The sequence below is a fragment of the Adiantum capillus-veneris genome, chromosome 12 (genome assembly GCF_014529385.1).
Source record: "Adiantum capillus-veneris isolate H3 chromosome 12, ASM1452938v2, whole genome shotgun sequence".
NCBI lineage: Eukaryota > Viridiplantae > Streptophyta > Polypodiopsida > Polypodiales > Pteridaceae > Adiantum > Adiantum capillus-veneris.
In genome coordinates, this window is record NC_140942.1 from 116,983,033 (window position 1) to 116,998,947 (window position 15,915).

Below are 15,915 nucleotides of genomic sequence, written 5' to 3' on the forward strand. Positions count from 1 at the left end.
GAGAAAGTGAGCAGGCATGTGTTGGAGCAGCTGGCGACTAAGCCCGGAAGACGTAACCTGCTCTGGTACCAATTGTTGGAATTAGGGTTGCAGAGAAACGCACACAGCTTGGAGAAGACGAAGGAAGCTCAAAGCACACAATAGAGAGTGTAGTACTTAGTGTGCAATGGAAAGATAGATAGCCCTAGAGTGATGGGCGTATATACAATGCATGGGAGAAAAAACCTCTTAAAGAGGGAAAAAATGCCCCGGCGGTCCTAGTGTGTTCACACACATCACTACCACATGTATATGGTAACAACAAGACCCAAGAGACCTCTTTCAACGAGACACCCGAGCAAACGGAATAGCTAAGAAATGTAACCAGGGGAGTACCATGAAGAACAAATTGATTGGGTCAAGGATATGGATGCCAACATAACAAGAAAGGGGCATAAGTTGAGACAACAAAATTGATATGCAACCAAGTTGCAAGACTAAGAAGGGACAGTGCATCCATACACATTGTCAACTTGTATTGAATTTTATCAGTAAAATTCAATACAAGTTAATGAAGCATCTACATAATAAGCCTTGGCCACAAATCCAAATCATTTGGTTTGATTTTGTTCATAAGTAACAAAAAGAGGATCTGTGGCGGTGGGAAAAAGTATTGCATTAAGTGGCACCCTTAATGCAACGACGTATGTGGAGTCTCAAGCTTTGAATGCTTTTAACCAAGAATAAAGTGTGTTGCTACCAAAACATAATATCACAATTCATAGGTTAAAATTTCATCTTTACCATCATATCTCTAATGAAATTCCAATGAACAATATTAAAAACTTTAACAACATTTATGTGCATAATCAAAACATCCATGCTACTATGTTTTCCATATTCAATCCCTCTGTATCGATTCACGATGTTATCAAGGATTTGGCTTCTAGGTCCGAAATTATATTAAGAAAGAAAACATGCATAAACAAGATAGGTCTCCAATTACTTTTAAGGCAACAATTTTGAATGGTCTTTCTTTTCATGAAGCATTTCGAAATTCCTCCAATAATTGATGATGTGAAGCAAAAAAATCTTGAGATGTTCTTAGAATGCATGAAAGAAGTGAACAATGTGTCCATCGCAACGTACTCACTTCTATTTACTCATACCATGTAGCATGACATCTTTAATGATCACGAGAAGAAGATAAAATTGTATTCATTTGTGCTAGAAATACATCCGAAAATTCTATGTATTCTATGTAAGCGGTGAAGTGGAAGCACCTATATCGTGTTCATGAAAGAGAAAAATATTGACCATCTATGACTTGTTTTGTTGGTCAATGAATCCTCGTGTGTTTTGGTTTTGGCATGTTCCTTATAGATGACCAACACTTATCAAGCAAGAACTTGTGATAAGAATAGATAACATTTTAAGCTTTCAAGAGCTGCAATGGTTAATATGCCCCATTGCGCAAAGGGAAACAGAGAAACAACATCATAAAGAAAGGATGTATGTACTACAAAGGCACCATTGTAAATAAAAATCACAAATAATTATTGTTTAAAAGTAGAAACCTTCCACGTGATAATGATAGATCTTGTGTGGAGATGCCAAAGTATAAAGACAACCCAAAAAGCAGCATCAAATAGTTAAAGCGATAAATTCAAACTCAAAAGTGTGGGCATCATCTAAATCTTCATTTAAGAAATACCATCTATCAATCTAGCAAAATTATAATGTTGAGAAATATGTTGAAAGGTAAACTATTTCCCAAAGATTGTCAACATGGAAATCCTACAAGAAATGGCTTCATCCTCCACACTTTACTATTCATAGAAACGTGAGGAATAATTAGTAAGAGCAAGGGACTTATTAAGCTGCCTCCCAAAAAAGCATTTGTGCCCAACGCTAATATGCCACAATTGAGCTCAATGATGCAAAGCCTAAGACGGATAAAACGGCAGCACCTATCATGGACACTTGGTAGCCTTGCCATTGGTTTCTAGGGTAGCACCACCCTCTTCTGGTAGCCTTGCCAACACTCTTGAGCACCATTGTCAAAAACCTCTATCCGCTCATAGCAACGCATAGGGCAAACCTCATAGTGTGCATCCAATCATTGCCAACACCATTGTTTCTTTCGGCCATAACCACTTTCTCCCAGCACCTGCGCAAGGCTTTCTATTCCGCTTCATTTTGACCCAAAATTACTTTATCCAAGGGCTCTTTTACACGATGGCTTTTTTAGTTTGAGGTGAAGAATTGTAGCGTGGATAGCGTGTCGCTCTCTACAATGGGTGCTCCTCAGTGCAATGTGCATGACATCTCACTAAAACAGAATGAAAACACAGGGAACAATAGATAACAGCAAGTCAACACAGAGACTCGACTATCTCAAAGGAACCAGTACAGATTCTGGTGTGGAAGCACGCCGGAACATGTGGACTCGACTATCTCAAAGGAACCAATGTAGACTCTGGCGTGGCAGCACACTCAGCTCCAGCCCAGAACTCACGGGTACAATGGGGGTGTCGAGGCTTAGATGTACAGGGATGGTGCATACGTGCTGTGTGTATAGACTCTCTCCCTAGACGACAACGCTAGACCATATATGAAGAAGATGATAATGATGACCCAACAACTACTACTCATATGTCCAACCATAAAGAGCCACCAACGGCTCATAAATGCCAGCCATCTAAGTCTATCCCCAAACTGAGTGGTGGTGGTGACCTGGCCACGATGTCCACTAGACCACCGTCCGTATCCTTTCCACCTGTCACTGTCCAGTCCAGAGAGTCCGTCCAGTCTGAACCAGACCAGGCCAAGTGTACTAACTGTGTGTCCTGTGAAAGTGACACTGTAGCCTGCTACTACAGGTTGCCCGCCACAAGACCACTCACTGTCTCGGTGAGAGGAAATACTGAAAAACTGTGAAAAAAAACCACTAGGTACCGCATCTGTACATCTGTCTTGAAGCAGGTGCTAGGCCCAACCATGACCTTACATGCCTCAAAAGTGGAGTTAAAAACACTGCACTGCTTGCAAATGCCTTAAGCCTTTGAATAGGCAGGAACCAGTATGATTGCATAGTCCAAGAATCCCAATTGGCAAAACAGAATGAGGCTCCACAGCAAAGAGATATGCTCGGTTTGGATCCAACGCATCTTTATCCTCCATAACCATAGTGAGAGGAAAATGACCTGGTCCATGCTTGCAGATGAACCTTGCAACACTTTCTGCAACAGCATTCTTCTTGATAAGAGGGTTGACCATAAGCTAGAGTAACACCGCAAATAAGGTTAAGCTCCATCGTCATGGCAGAACGAAAAGCATTAACAACAACAGGATGGCAACCAGGTGAATGCTTGAAAGCCACAAGGAAACAACCAAAAGGCTCTTTAGCTTGCTCGTCTGCTGTGATCGGATTACAAAAAACTTGCTCCCCCCTTTGTGTTGCTGGCCATCTCCCGTGAACAAAGAACAAAGCCAGGGGGCCGCTTGATGGTTAAAATATAGGAGGTCTCTGTGTCCTCGTCCGAGAGAGAGAAAGAAGAGAGAGGATTTTAAAAAAAAGTGTATGTGTGTGTGTGTGGGGAGAGAGAGAGAGAGAGAGAGAGAGAGAGAGAGAGAGAGAGAGAGAGAGAGAGAGAGAGAGAGAGAGAGAGAGAGAGAGAGAGAGAGAGGGAGGGACAAAAGCAGAGAATGTATTAATGATACACCTACTTTGTGAAGGCGGTAGAGTTGCATTAATGGTGGAACAGAGGAATACGGTGCTTATAAGAGTGCTGCAATGGGAGGGTTAAGACTTCCAAGTTGGTAATCCCACACTTTGAGAGAGAAGGAACCAAATCCAAAGGCTTTGCAGTGCAGGGAGGAGCAACCAAATCCAAAAGGCTTTTGAAGTGCAGGGAGTCGATTGAGGAAGAGGAGGGGACCGTGTATGATTATGTAGCTTGCTAAGGGGCGGATGGGCGAGGGGGGGGGGGGGGGGGGGGGTAGGGGGACGAGGGATGGATAAGGGGGGGACGAGGGAGAGAGAGCGGGAGGGCGAGGGGTGGGTAGGGGGCGAGAGAGAGTGGGCAGGAGGTAGTGAGGGGAGATGGAACTCTAGTAGATAGATATCATGATCAGGGACATCATCAAGCTTGAAATCAATATTGTTTTTGTTGTATCCCGCCTTGAGGAAGCTTTGTGAAGGGAGTTCGCTAGACACAGAGAAGAGCTTTGTTCTGGTCAGAGAAGCAGACACCGATGGGGCTGATGTTGAAGATTGGTGAACTCCTTTAGAGGGGATTTCTTTCTGCTTCTATGATTCTTCATAGGCTCACTAGATCCAAAGGCTACCACCAAGGGCACATGGAGACTAGCTTCTGTGACCTTCAACCTTTGTACTGGCTCAGGTGGCCTATTAGGTTTAGTTATTGTTGAAACATTGTAAGAGGGTGTACCTCCAGGCAAAGAGTGAATAGAGTTTCCATAACAAGGTATAGATTTGGTAGCGTCCAACCACTCCAACAGATCTCCGTCTGACCCTAGGTGTAGTAGGCTATTCTTGTTCAAGGTTGGTTTCCATTGACAAAGAAACTTGCTGCACAACGGGATCCATGCCTCCTTCTAAGCGAATGGGTTGCATTGGGGAGCCAGGAGTATGTATCCACATGGCATCATTTTCCCAATCATGAAGTGCTTTAGTGTGTCGTAGCCATGGTCTACCAATGAGCAAGGGAAATCCGTCCTCAACCTGGGAAGACGAACCACAACAAAATCCAAGTTAAAAGTAAAGAGTTGTACCTGCAGAGGCACATTGTCCACTATGTCCATTGGGTAGACTGTCCGCTGGTCGGCCAATGTAACTGTGAAGGGAGCAGGGCGAGTAGGCTGTAGACCTAGAGCTAACATAGTAAACTCGGGCATCAGGTTGATGCGAGATCCACCATCCACTATCACTCCTGAGATTTGCCGCCCCAATACGGACATAGTGAGACGAGGGCTTCTATAATCAGTGAGGGGAGCAACGTGTTGGGGTATAGGAGCCTGTGCCTTGCTCGGCCGCCCAGAGTTTGGGTGCCGACTGACTTGTATACCTTATATATAGCATAAGTGTATAGGAGGCTGCTCACTCTTTGAGTCTCCCCACCCACATCTGTGTGTCGTGTGTCTCCTTCTTTCTCTCACTCTCCGTCTGTGGTGCTCTCTAATCCCCTTCAATTGGTATCAGAGCGACAGGTGTGAGAGCGTAGATGGACGGCTTCGCGATGAACTCGTTGGCTATGGCGGAGAGGTCACAGATATGAGCAAAGAAATAGAGGAGACTTGTGGACATCCATACAGAGGCTTGCAAAAGAGCTCTCAGGAGCTTCCTAGTGCTCACAGATCAGTCTACAGTTCCTCTACAGATCAGCCCACTATGTACAACATCTTCCCTCTTCTCGGCAAGCTTTGCAACGGCTACATCGGCGACAGATTGGAGCTTGGAGCTTCCATAGACATGGAAGCATTGTGAGATTGATGCATTCAGCTCACGCATCGAGGTGGGAAGTGAGTTTGAGCCTTTCTATGTGCTCAAAGAAGCACAGAAGAAAGTCGTTCAGTTTTTGACAGTTTGACAACAGTCCCCTGTTTTGCTCATAACTTGAGCTACATAGCTCCGATTCCAAAACTTTTTGGTTTAAAACGGAGCTGGATTCAAGCTCTACGACTTTGTAGAAGGAACCGTTTTTTTATTCGGAGTGCAGGTGGGTCTGAAATTAAAAACACAGAGACTGTTTTTCAAAACAGATTTAGGCTCTATTGTTTTCTTTGCTGTAGACAGCTTACCCGTGCACACTGCAGGTAGCAAGCATATATGAGGTGTTACAAGATCGGGTTTGACTCCCAGGTACAGGTTGAGTCTAGTACTCCCACCGGTGTTGCCAGTTTGTAGTTGAGTGGCAAGTGCAGAGGTTGGTTGTGGATGACATGTATGGTCACCTGTGGTACTCTTTGTGAGTATTTGTTGGACACAGGTTTGCAGAGCTTATGCATGTATGTTGCGTGTAGTTTGATGCACATTGATTGCTCATTGTATTGAGCTTGCAGGACAATGGTTATTTTGTGTTGATAGCCATTGTACGTCGAAACTCTAGCGAAATTTTTCCAAGAGTTTTATGCGCATCATTTATGCGATCTAGGTAGAGATTGCGGGTTGCACTCAGCATTTGCGTGCGGTGTTCTCTGCAGGTGGGAGATTTTTGCGTGTATATGCATCGATACCGCGCAGAGTGTGGGCTTGGTGATTAGCTCACAGTTTGACAGGCGTACAGTTATCTTGGCACACTCACACGAGTGAATATTGTGATGTATGCTTGTGTGGCTACGAGCTAGGTAGCCGGATTCGAGCACTAATGGCTTGAGGTTTTTCAACAGGTTTCAGCTACAGGTTTACAAGTTTACAAGTTTACAGGCAGGTTTGAGGGCTTATTTGGGTGCTGAATTTTCAGCCATTGTTTCCTCTTTGCAGGTGTCCATGTATGGCTCAGTTGTAGGCTGATTTGGGACACATTTGTGACTTGTTTATGCAGCTGTTTAAGAGCTGAATTTTGAGGCTGATTTGCAGCCATATTTTACAGCCATACAAGAGCTTAGTTTACTCACAGGAGCCTTGTACACTTGGCATTTGGGATTTGCATCATTTCCATTTGTGGGAGCTTTATTCTTACAGATTGTCTCACAGATTTTGCATTGTGACTTTGCCATATTCTTGGACAGTTGGCAGGTGCTGAGACATTGATTTTGCTTTCTAGTTTGCTACATTGTGCTCATGGCAGAGACAGGTGATCGCTCAGATTATGATCTCTCCGAAATGTGCATGTTTGATGGGTCAGACTTTGCAGCATGGAGAGAGTGTATGCTTGATGCATTGACACAGCGAGGGTTGCATGGACCATTGAGTGGTGATGCAGGTAGACCTTCATGCTTGTCTGACAATCAGTGGGGCAGGAGCTAGATGAGATGGCATTATCTACGATATGTTTGCACCTTGCAGAGTCTATATTTGCTCTTGTTATGTATGAGACGACTACGAGAGCATGTTGGCAGAGATTGCATGAGATGTATGAAAGATCTGAGTCATCTGAGACTCTTGTGAGACAACGACATTCACATATGCGCCGACGGGTTACGTGTTGGCATTGTGGTCGTTCAGGGCACATTAGACGGCAATGCTTTCGCCGTATGAGACAGCACAGGAGACAGGCTAGTCTCAAGGATGCAGTAGATGCTATAGGCTCCGTTGACTTGACAGTTGCAGGATCAGATACAGTGTTTGAGTACCCTAGTGACAGTGAGGTCACATTTGCTTCCTGTATTACTCCTGATTTTTTGACGTATGAGGATAGTGCACTTCTTTTGCAGAGGGTGCTAGACAGGTACGCTACTTTTCATGTCACTCCGTATGGTGACTGGTTCAGTAGCTATTCTAGCAGAGTGCATGGTAGTGTGCGATTGGCAGATGGGTCACTACATGAGATTGCTGGTTCAGGAGATGTGAGACTGTCATTACCGAGCGGTGCATCGTACGTGCTCAGAGATGTGCGTCATGTGCCAGATTTGACGATGAGTTTGATCTCCGTTGGTCAGCTCAAGGATAGTGGATGTCGAGTATCGCTGCTTGAGCGATCTTTTGCGTTGCATTTGGGTTCACTAGTGATTGCGAGAGGTGCTAGAGTTGGCACATCGTACCCATTGCACGTAGTACTGGTGCGAAATGGTCAAGTCTCAATCTTGTTACAGCCATGCAGAGAGCGAGAGACCCGGACAGTCTCTTTCGCTCATGGGTTGCAGGGTGCTTTGCATAGAGTGCAGAGCAGTGAGCTCGTTGTGCACACAGTTGGGGCACGACTTGAGCAGTCACACAGAGAGGTGACAGAGTCAGACATGCATGCTTTTCTAGTGACTGAGCAAAGCAGAGAGTCAGTTGTGCGAGATACTCCTATGCAGGATAGACAGGTAGAGCGGTCTTGCTCTAGTGAGTCATGACAGGAGGACGTTGTGCAAGAGTCTATGCATAGGAGTTAGAGCATGAGAGCTCTAGTGAGTCACAGTAGATTGAGTGGTCATGTTTGCAGTGGATGATTGTAGAGGAGGCTGAGATGTCAGCGATTATGCAGTCATTCCTTTCTATGCTCGACAGTGAGCATGGGGATATAGTTGTGCAGGATATGTCTTCCAGCAGACACCTAGAGTAGCTTGTTTGTCTGAGGTTGCACGACATGTTGATGCATCTTTTGCGGACAGTCAGGAGATGCATGTGGTTGACACGCCTTGTCAGTCAGAGATGCCTATTGCCAGGGATATATATGTTGATGCATGCTCCGTAGAGCTAGCAGGGCCCGCTAGCATTGCATCGGCATTCGGTGGTCTCATGTATGAGATGTTGATCTTGAGACTGGATATCGCAGCTGCAGTGGGAGCATTTGCAGTTGGGGTTGTCAGTCGTTTGTTGACTGATGATGGCATAGTGCACGAGGGAGATATGCAGGTATTGCGTACATACTTGCAGTACGTGTGCGGTACGTCTAGTGGTGTATGGACTTACACGGGAGCAGGACAGCAGGATGCACACGATCACAGCCAGCCAGTGGACATCGGTTGAGAGAGGTTTTCTCTCGCCTTTTGTAGTCTTTAGACTAGGTTCTCTTGCTTAAAGGCACAGTCGCCTTTAAGTGGGAGGTTGTTGGGGTATAGGCGCATGTGCCTTGCCCGGCCGCCCAGAGTTTGGGCGCCCACTGACTTGTATACCTTATACATAGCATAAGTGTATAGGAGGCTGCTCACTCTTTGAGTCTCCCCACCCATATCTGTGTGTCGTGTGTCTCCTTTTCTCTCTCACTCTCCGTCTGTGGTGCTCTCCGATCCCCTTCACAGCGGGATGGGATATCATATAGGACTCTGATGGTCTCACTGGGAGGTGTCTGCCACCACTAGGATTTGCTCCGGGGTAAAGTGATTGAATAACAGCAAGGGTGTCACTTCTAAAACTCGTATCCATTCGCTCATAGAGGGACACTTGTTGGAAGGTGTTCTTCAAGATTGTCTCTGCTGTAAGCTTTTCTTTTTCTACCAATGGTTTCTCTGATACCCTGATCTTCTGTAGATCGGAAGCTGCTTCTAAGAAAGCTTCATCAATATCGGGGAGCAAAGATTGGATTCTTCTGACGGGGCCTCTACCTGAGGGGAGTTGGTGAACAACTTCCTAGCTCCCTCTATCCTAGTAGCAGCCATGAAAAACTCCTCTAGAGTGGCGTCAGGTTGGAGACTCTCTCATAGTTTTTGCTGGGAGGTTTTGGGAAGAGCCTTCTCCACTCACTTCTTAACCATAAATTCACCCGGTTGCTGAGGAATCTTGGCCCCCAGGGACTTTGTTCTGGCCATGAGCTCTACAAAAGTCTCATTTGGTTGGAGCATCAGGTTTGCCAACTCATCCAAGTACTTCTCCTAGAAGTCCCCTGGTCTGAAAGCTTCACAAAATTGTTGTCGTAAAGTGGCCCAAGTTGTAAAGTGGTTCTCTACAAACTGATTGTACCACTTGTCTGCTAAGCCATCCAAGGTAGATGGAAAGAGTACCAAATAAGCATCTTCTCTATTAAGACCACGACCTCTACAACGAGATACAAACCTCCTTGGTCGTTTGCATCTTTTGAGGAGAGTCCCTTGAAAGTAGGAAACTTGATGTTTACCTTGGCCAAAACACTGGTTAACACCTCCATGGCCTCTTGCTCAGGAGCTTGCTGTAACAAAATGGGAGAGAGCTTTACTGGGGAAGGTGACCCGGAAGGTAGAACTGAATGGAGGAATGGATGATGCCATATGTGGAGGTATGGGTGATGAGGTTGGAGGACTTCTACTAGGTACCAAGGGTTGACGCCTTCTGTTGTTGTAGTACTTAAGAGGACTCATTAGACGCTTTGACGCTCTAATGACCGCCTTGTATGTTTCATGCAGTGACCACAAACCCAAACAAGCTTTGGGCAAGAAGACCTTTAACTGGCTGAACATAGGTCTAGACTCTACTAGACTAGGGCGAGTGACTAGACCACCTGGTTGGACCAGGGACAAGGAAGGACTAGACCAGGGACGAGGAAGGACTAGACTAGGAAGAGAGCTGGTTGGACCGGGGCGAGAGAGGACCAGACCAGCAGGGCGAGAGACTAGGTCAGCTAGACTAAGTTGTTTAGGGTGAAACTGAACTAGACCAACAAGCTGCATGGTGCAAGGCGAAGTAGGCAAGGCTAGGTAAAAACCAGCTAGCTCCTCGATTTGTACATCAACAAAGCGTGAGACTTTAGTTCAGGTCCCACTGGGCGTGCCAAAAATGAGAGCACCTGTAGCGTGGATAGTGTGTCGTGCTCTCTATAGTGGGTGCTCCTTAGTGCAATGTGCGTGACATCTCACTCAAAACAGAATGAAAACATAGGGAGCAATAGATAACAACAAATCAACACAAAGACACAACAGAGGACCAAACATATGGACTCGACTATCTCAAAGGAACCAATACAAACTCTGGCATGGCAGCACACCAGAAATGTGGACTCGACTATCTCAAAGGTACCAATACAGACTCTGGCGTGGCAGTACACTCAGCTTTAGCCCAGAACTCATGGGTACAATGGGGGTGTCGAGGCTCAGATGTGCAGGGATGGTACAGACGTGCTGTGTGTATAAACTCTCTCCCTAGGCGACGACGCTGGACCATATATCAAGAAGATGATAATGATGACCCAACAGCTAATACTTATATGTCCAACCATAAAGAGCCACCAATAGCTCATAAATGTCATCCATCTAAGTCTATCCCCAAACTGAGTGGTAGTGGTGACCTGGCCACGATGTCCACTAGACCATCGTCCGTATCCCTGCCACATGTCACTGTCGATCCCAGAGAATGTGGTACACAATTGTAGGTGCAAATCACAAAGAATGTCTTAGCACAATTGTAGGTGCAAATCACAAATTTTGAGTGCACTGGAAGGAACATTGTGCGCATTTGTCGCACGTGTCAATGCAAGGAACTTGCCGATACACTGTGTGCGAGCCACAAATGGCTCCAAGCACGCAACTAGCCTAAACTAGTAAGCTCAAAGATGGCGATGGTGTGTCACTCACCACTCTACGCTTGCTGTCGTGGAGGATTCCTCGCGGCAAAGAAGAAGGAGACGCCGCTACACCGCGCTCAACCGCCTCACCGCCGTCGTGTTGCCGGAATGCTCGATCGTACACTCTCTCTCTCTCTCTCTCTCTCTCTCTCTCTCTCTCTCTCTCATGCATACACACACAAGGAGATGAAGAAGAAGAAGATGGAGATGGAGCAAGAGCACTCTTCAATTGCACAAATGAGAGAATGAGTCAATTTTAGGTTTAATTGAATTTTATATGAGCTCGCCCCATTCACACTTGGACGTCCATGCTTAGCCAACTAATCCCTTGAATGTTCTGGTTAGAGTGCGCCTCTCATCGGCGATCACTCTTACCCTTTTCCTATTGGACCGACAAGCCCGGTACCTGACTCTACCAAATAAATAATACAATGCCCGTTGTAGGTGATAGGAATGTGCGTGAGGGTTAACATGCCCCGCTTTTGGATGTAGATTCCGTCCTCGGAATCTATTGAGTTGAAGCTCGTTCGTTGAGGTGGAAGAGCATTTGAGATGAATGTCCTTAACCTTCTTTAGCCACTGCAAATCAAACAACATTGGCACAGTAATTGCATTCTCATATACAATTAAAAGCATATGCAGTTTTAGGCAGACAAATTAGTTGGTAGCAGAATTCTAAACCATTTGTTAGCAATAAACATTAAATTGCAATATAATCAAACACATAAACAATTGTAAAGGTAAAAAATTAAACAAGTATGGGATCGCTAATTTAACGGCCGAAAGGCACTAAAGATCGACTATTAATACCATGGGCAATCTTCTCAATTTTCTCTGGTCAATTAAGTTGTTTAATCGAGAGCCAAGTATTCCATGTCCGAGGGCTGACTAGAGGCTATATCTAGAACACCTTGTAATTAAGCTACGATAAAGGAATTCTCATGAAATCGCCTGACTTATTTACTTTTCTTTGACCCCCCAAAGTCTTTTCACAGTGATTCAATTTTGATGTGTGTGCTTATTTTGTATGCCTTGGGTTTTTTGCTTTTCAAGGAAAAGCGCCCACACTGGGAACCTCTAGGGCTCTAGTACCATAGGCTATACATGTGAGTGAAGTACCAAATCAAGCTGATATTTCTCTTCCAGCTTAAGATTTTACATTGTGGCACTTTGATTTTCTTCTTTTGGTACGTTTTCAGTATTTTAAATTTGTAACTTTGGGGGGCCATATAACACTGTTTCCCTTCCTAGGCTCATCACATTATTAAACTCCCTTTATCTAAAGGTCAATAGGGACTAAGCCCACTAAAAATCCCTAGTACATTTCACACAATGCTGCCTAAATCGGATTAAGAACCTAAGTAACCATTGATAATTAGGAAGGCATTCCCCATGGTATTAAGAAAAGATCTAACACCTAGCTTGGTCAAGCTAGTTTAGTCGGACTGCTTGATTTTTAAACCTAGACAAGTGATTATGACAAAAAACTACATTGAATTTAATGGTTTATACTAAGAAAATGTGTTGGATATTATGCTACCAATCACAATTAAAGCAGACAAACATGGATGCAAAAAAGATAAGGGGCAATGCTAATGGACAAGAAACACATGTTTGTGTTGATGGTCGTGCTTGATTTGAAGTGTGAACGAGAGAAAGATTCCATGAAGGTCCAAATCCTAACAACAACAACACGTTCCTGTACACACTAGGAAACACAAAGAATACCTCTAGGAGGCACATTAGTGGGAAAAAAGAACTTTGCTAATCACTCAACTCAAAAACAGAAACACTCCTATCGTACTAATTCTACCTACCCTCCATCACTTGAGTGATGAGGATCGAATGTGTTTGATGACATAGGTTTCTGTTTCAGTGTACTGGATGTGAATGTGTAGGTTTGGGTCAATGTTTTGACTTTTATTGTGCATACTTGTTTGCTAGTTGCTCTTGCTCTTTATTATTTTTGTTTTTTGTGAGTATAAGGATTTATATATACATTCCCTAGGATTGGGAGATTGAGAGGTCAGGGAGGAAGGTTGAGAGGGGAGTGAGTGAATGATGACTGTTAGCAAACACTCCCCCCTTCCTTGGGTAGATCATACCGTTTGAAATGTACTCGTCACCCTTTGAAACCAATTGTTACAGTTGGTAATAGGTGAGGATTTTTGCCATTATTTTTCTATTACCTTAGGTGCCTCGTCGAGATGCAAGGGTGGTAAGGTACTCTCCCAGGATCGAACTTGAAGTGGTTCATTAGGTAATTCTTGAACACTGAGAGGTGTGGATTCCTTTGTAGCGTCATGAAGGTCCACTATCGTAGGTGGAGGCTGTGAAGAAGTTTTTACCTCTATGGATGCATTACATGAGGAGGAGAAGCTTCATGGGACTCCCCCCTTCCTGAGCTAGGTGGAACAAATTGTTCTTTCTTCGGTACCCAAACTAGCTCTGGAGCGGGTGTGTAGCATTCCGTGATTTTTTTCTTTCCGCGATTGTCAATTTGTTTTGGAGCTACATAATTGGGCTCACATGGGTAAGGTGACAAGTAAGAACACAATCTACGTTTTGGCACGCAGATTTGATTATTTCCTTGATAGTAGCCTTGGGCTTCCAATAATCATTTAGGAATCCACCGCCACATTTCCTTACATTTTCTGGGGCGAGTGGGACGTTTCTTACAAGGGTCTGTCTTTTAGCACTAGCTATGGTCGCTAAAGAAGCTTTAGGGACCCACTTGTATGTTTTCTTCGTTATATTAGAATGAGTCTTGTCATAAGCTATATGCATTTCTTGTATCATATTTAAGGGTACGAGTGGTGGAATTTCATCCCCCTCAGGTGTTACCCAGGTTGTCCCCCTGTTTCCCCAAGTGTCTATGGTTGCTGCTAGGTGGACCTGATCCACATTGTTCGACTCAGTCATCCCAGGTAGTACATCCATATAAGGAGAATCTTCCCCAACATTAGTGTCCGCTTTACACGTGTAACAACACTGCAATGGGACCGAGTGAACTGTGATGTCATATCTATGATCAATTATAAACCTGTTTCCTAGAGGATGTGCTCGACCAGTCACAAGATCCACTCAAATGACAGAATCTTGGAACTGCAAGTAGACATGGTTTTTAGACCAGTCATGCACCATTTTTTCTTCCCTCATGAAAGAACGTCCTAAGATCATCTCTGATGCCATAGTGTGTTTGGAGAAATCCATAACAATGAAGGTAATCCTTATTTTATGTCCAAAGACCTTGAAATTGAGATCTTCTAGCATCCCAATAGGTTTAACAATAGACCCATTGGCCATCTTCACCACTATGGTTGTGGTCATAAGGTGAGGTCTTCCCATAGTTTCCCAACAATTTTTAGTCACAATGCTAACCCCATCGCCACCATCAAGGATTCCCTTCACAATTAATCCCTTAGTAGTGATTGGTATGGTCGCATTGGATTCATCACCCTGAAAATATTGTCCCAACTTGTTAACATGTATTTCTATAACAAGGTTCTCATCTAGGTTGGGTTGTGGATCTAAGTGTTCCTCCTCTATTGGCATCTCCCTAGCTCCATCCATTTGTGCAAATTGTGGTAGCCCAAACTTCAGTTCTCCATTGAGGAAGGCTCAAAGAGCTGAGACTAGCTCAGGGTCTTTATATAGTTTGGACATAATGGTGTTCTAACTTCTGAAGACATGAAATCCATCAATTTGGCAATGTTTAACGGCACCTTTTGGACTTCAGTCCCTTGACGTGGGGAAGATGGGATCTCCACTTTTTCGATAGGATCAGGTAGTCCCTTTGTAAACATTCTTTCCATCAAGAAGTGAGTACGCCCACTTTTCCATGACTTTAAGTCACTTTCTTCTTGGATGACACTAGGTATGGCTAAGGGTCTGTGGACTTGATGAGGTTGTTGTTGCCTAAGAAACACGGTGTCTGTAATCTGGATCTGCCTAGGTGCTGGTTCTAGATCCCTTTGGGTATCTTCTACCAAACTCCTTAATTGCTTGACAACCAATGCGATCCAATTGGAGGATAATTTAGTGATTCAAGGAGAAAGAGTGTTTGTTGAGCCTAAATCTATTAGCTCCAAGCATCAGGGCATCAGCCAATGACCCTAAAGTCTATTGTTGCTAAGGAACCAAAGATATCTGAGATGACTTTAGCAGATCTCACCAAGGCTATTCAAGAGAGTCTTAGAGACAATTGTGCTCCGCAAAACAATCATATGTATCCAAGACAGGAGCAACAATGGTTCTCAGTATGCTATGGACCGCATAGTACCAGTGAATGCCCTACTTTTAGAGTAAAATTCAATGGGAAATGCAATGCCTGTGGGAGGTATGGTCATCAAGCTAAGGATTGCATAGTATTTAAGCGTGCGATGGCCAATAGACCAACCTTAGCATGGACAGACACACCTTGAGTGCCTGCATTGATGTTGGCCCCACCTCTTGAACAAACAACACAACACATGGTCCCTAGGACCCAAAATGTTGTTCAAACAACACCCTTACCACCTCCAGTGCTAGGACTGCAACCACCACATCCGAGAATCACTTCTATGAATCAAGTGGATTGTGAGTCATCTATTGCTTGTTTGGAAGGCCGTGAGGAAGATATAGACCCTAATATTGCCTATGGGATGGATGTGCTTGAAGAAAGCCCACAATACTACATGGAGGACTATTGGGGACAAGTCAAACATGTCTATCAAGTAGCTGCTCTTGCTGCAAGAGGCCAAAATATCAATTACACTCCTAAGAGACCACCTCATCAATGCTATGAGTGTGGAGG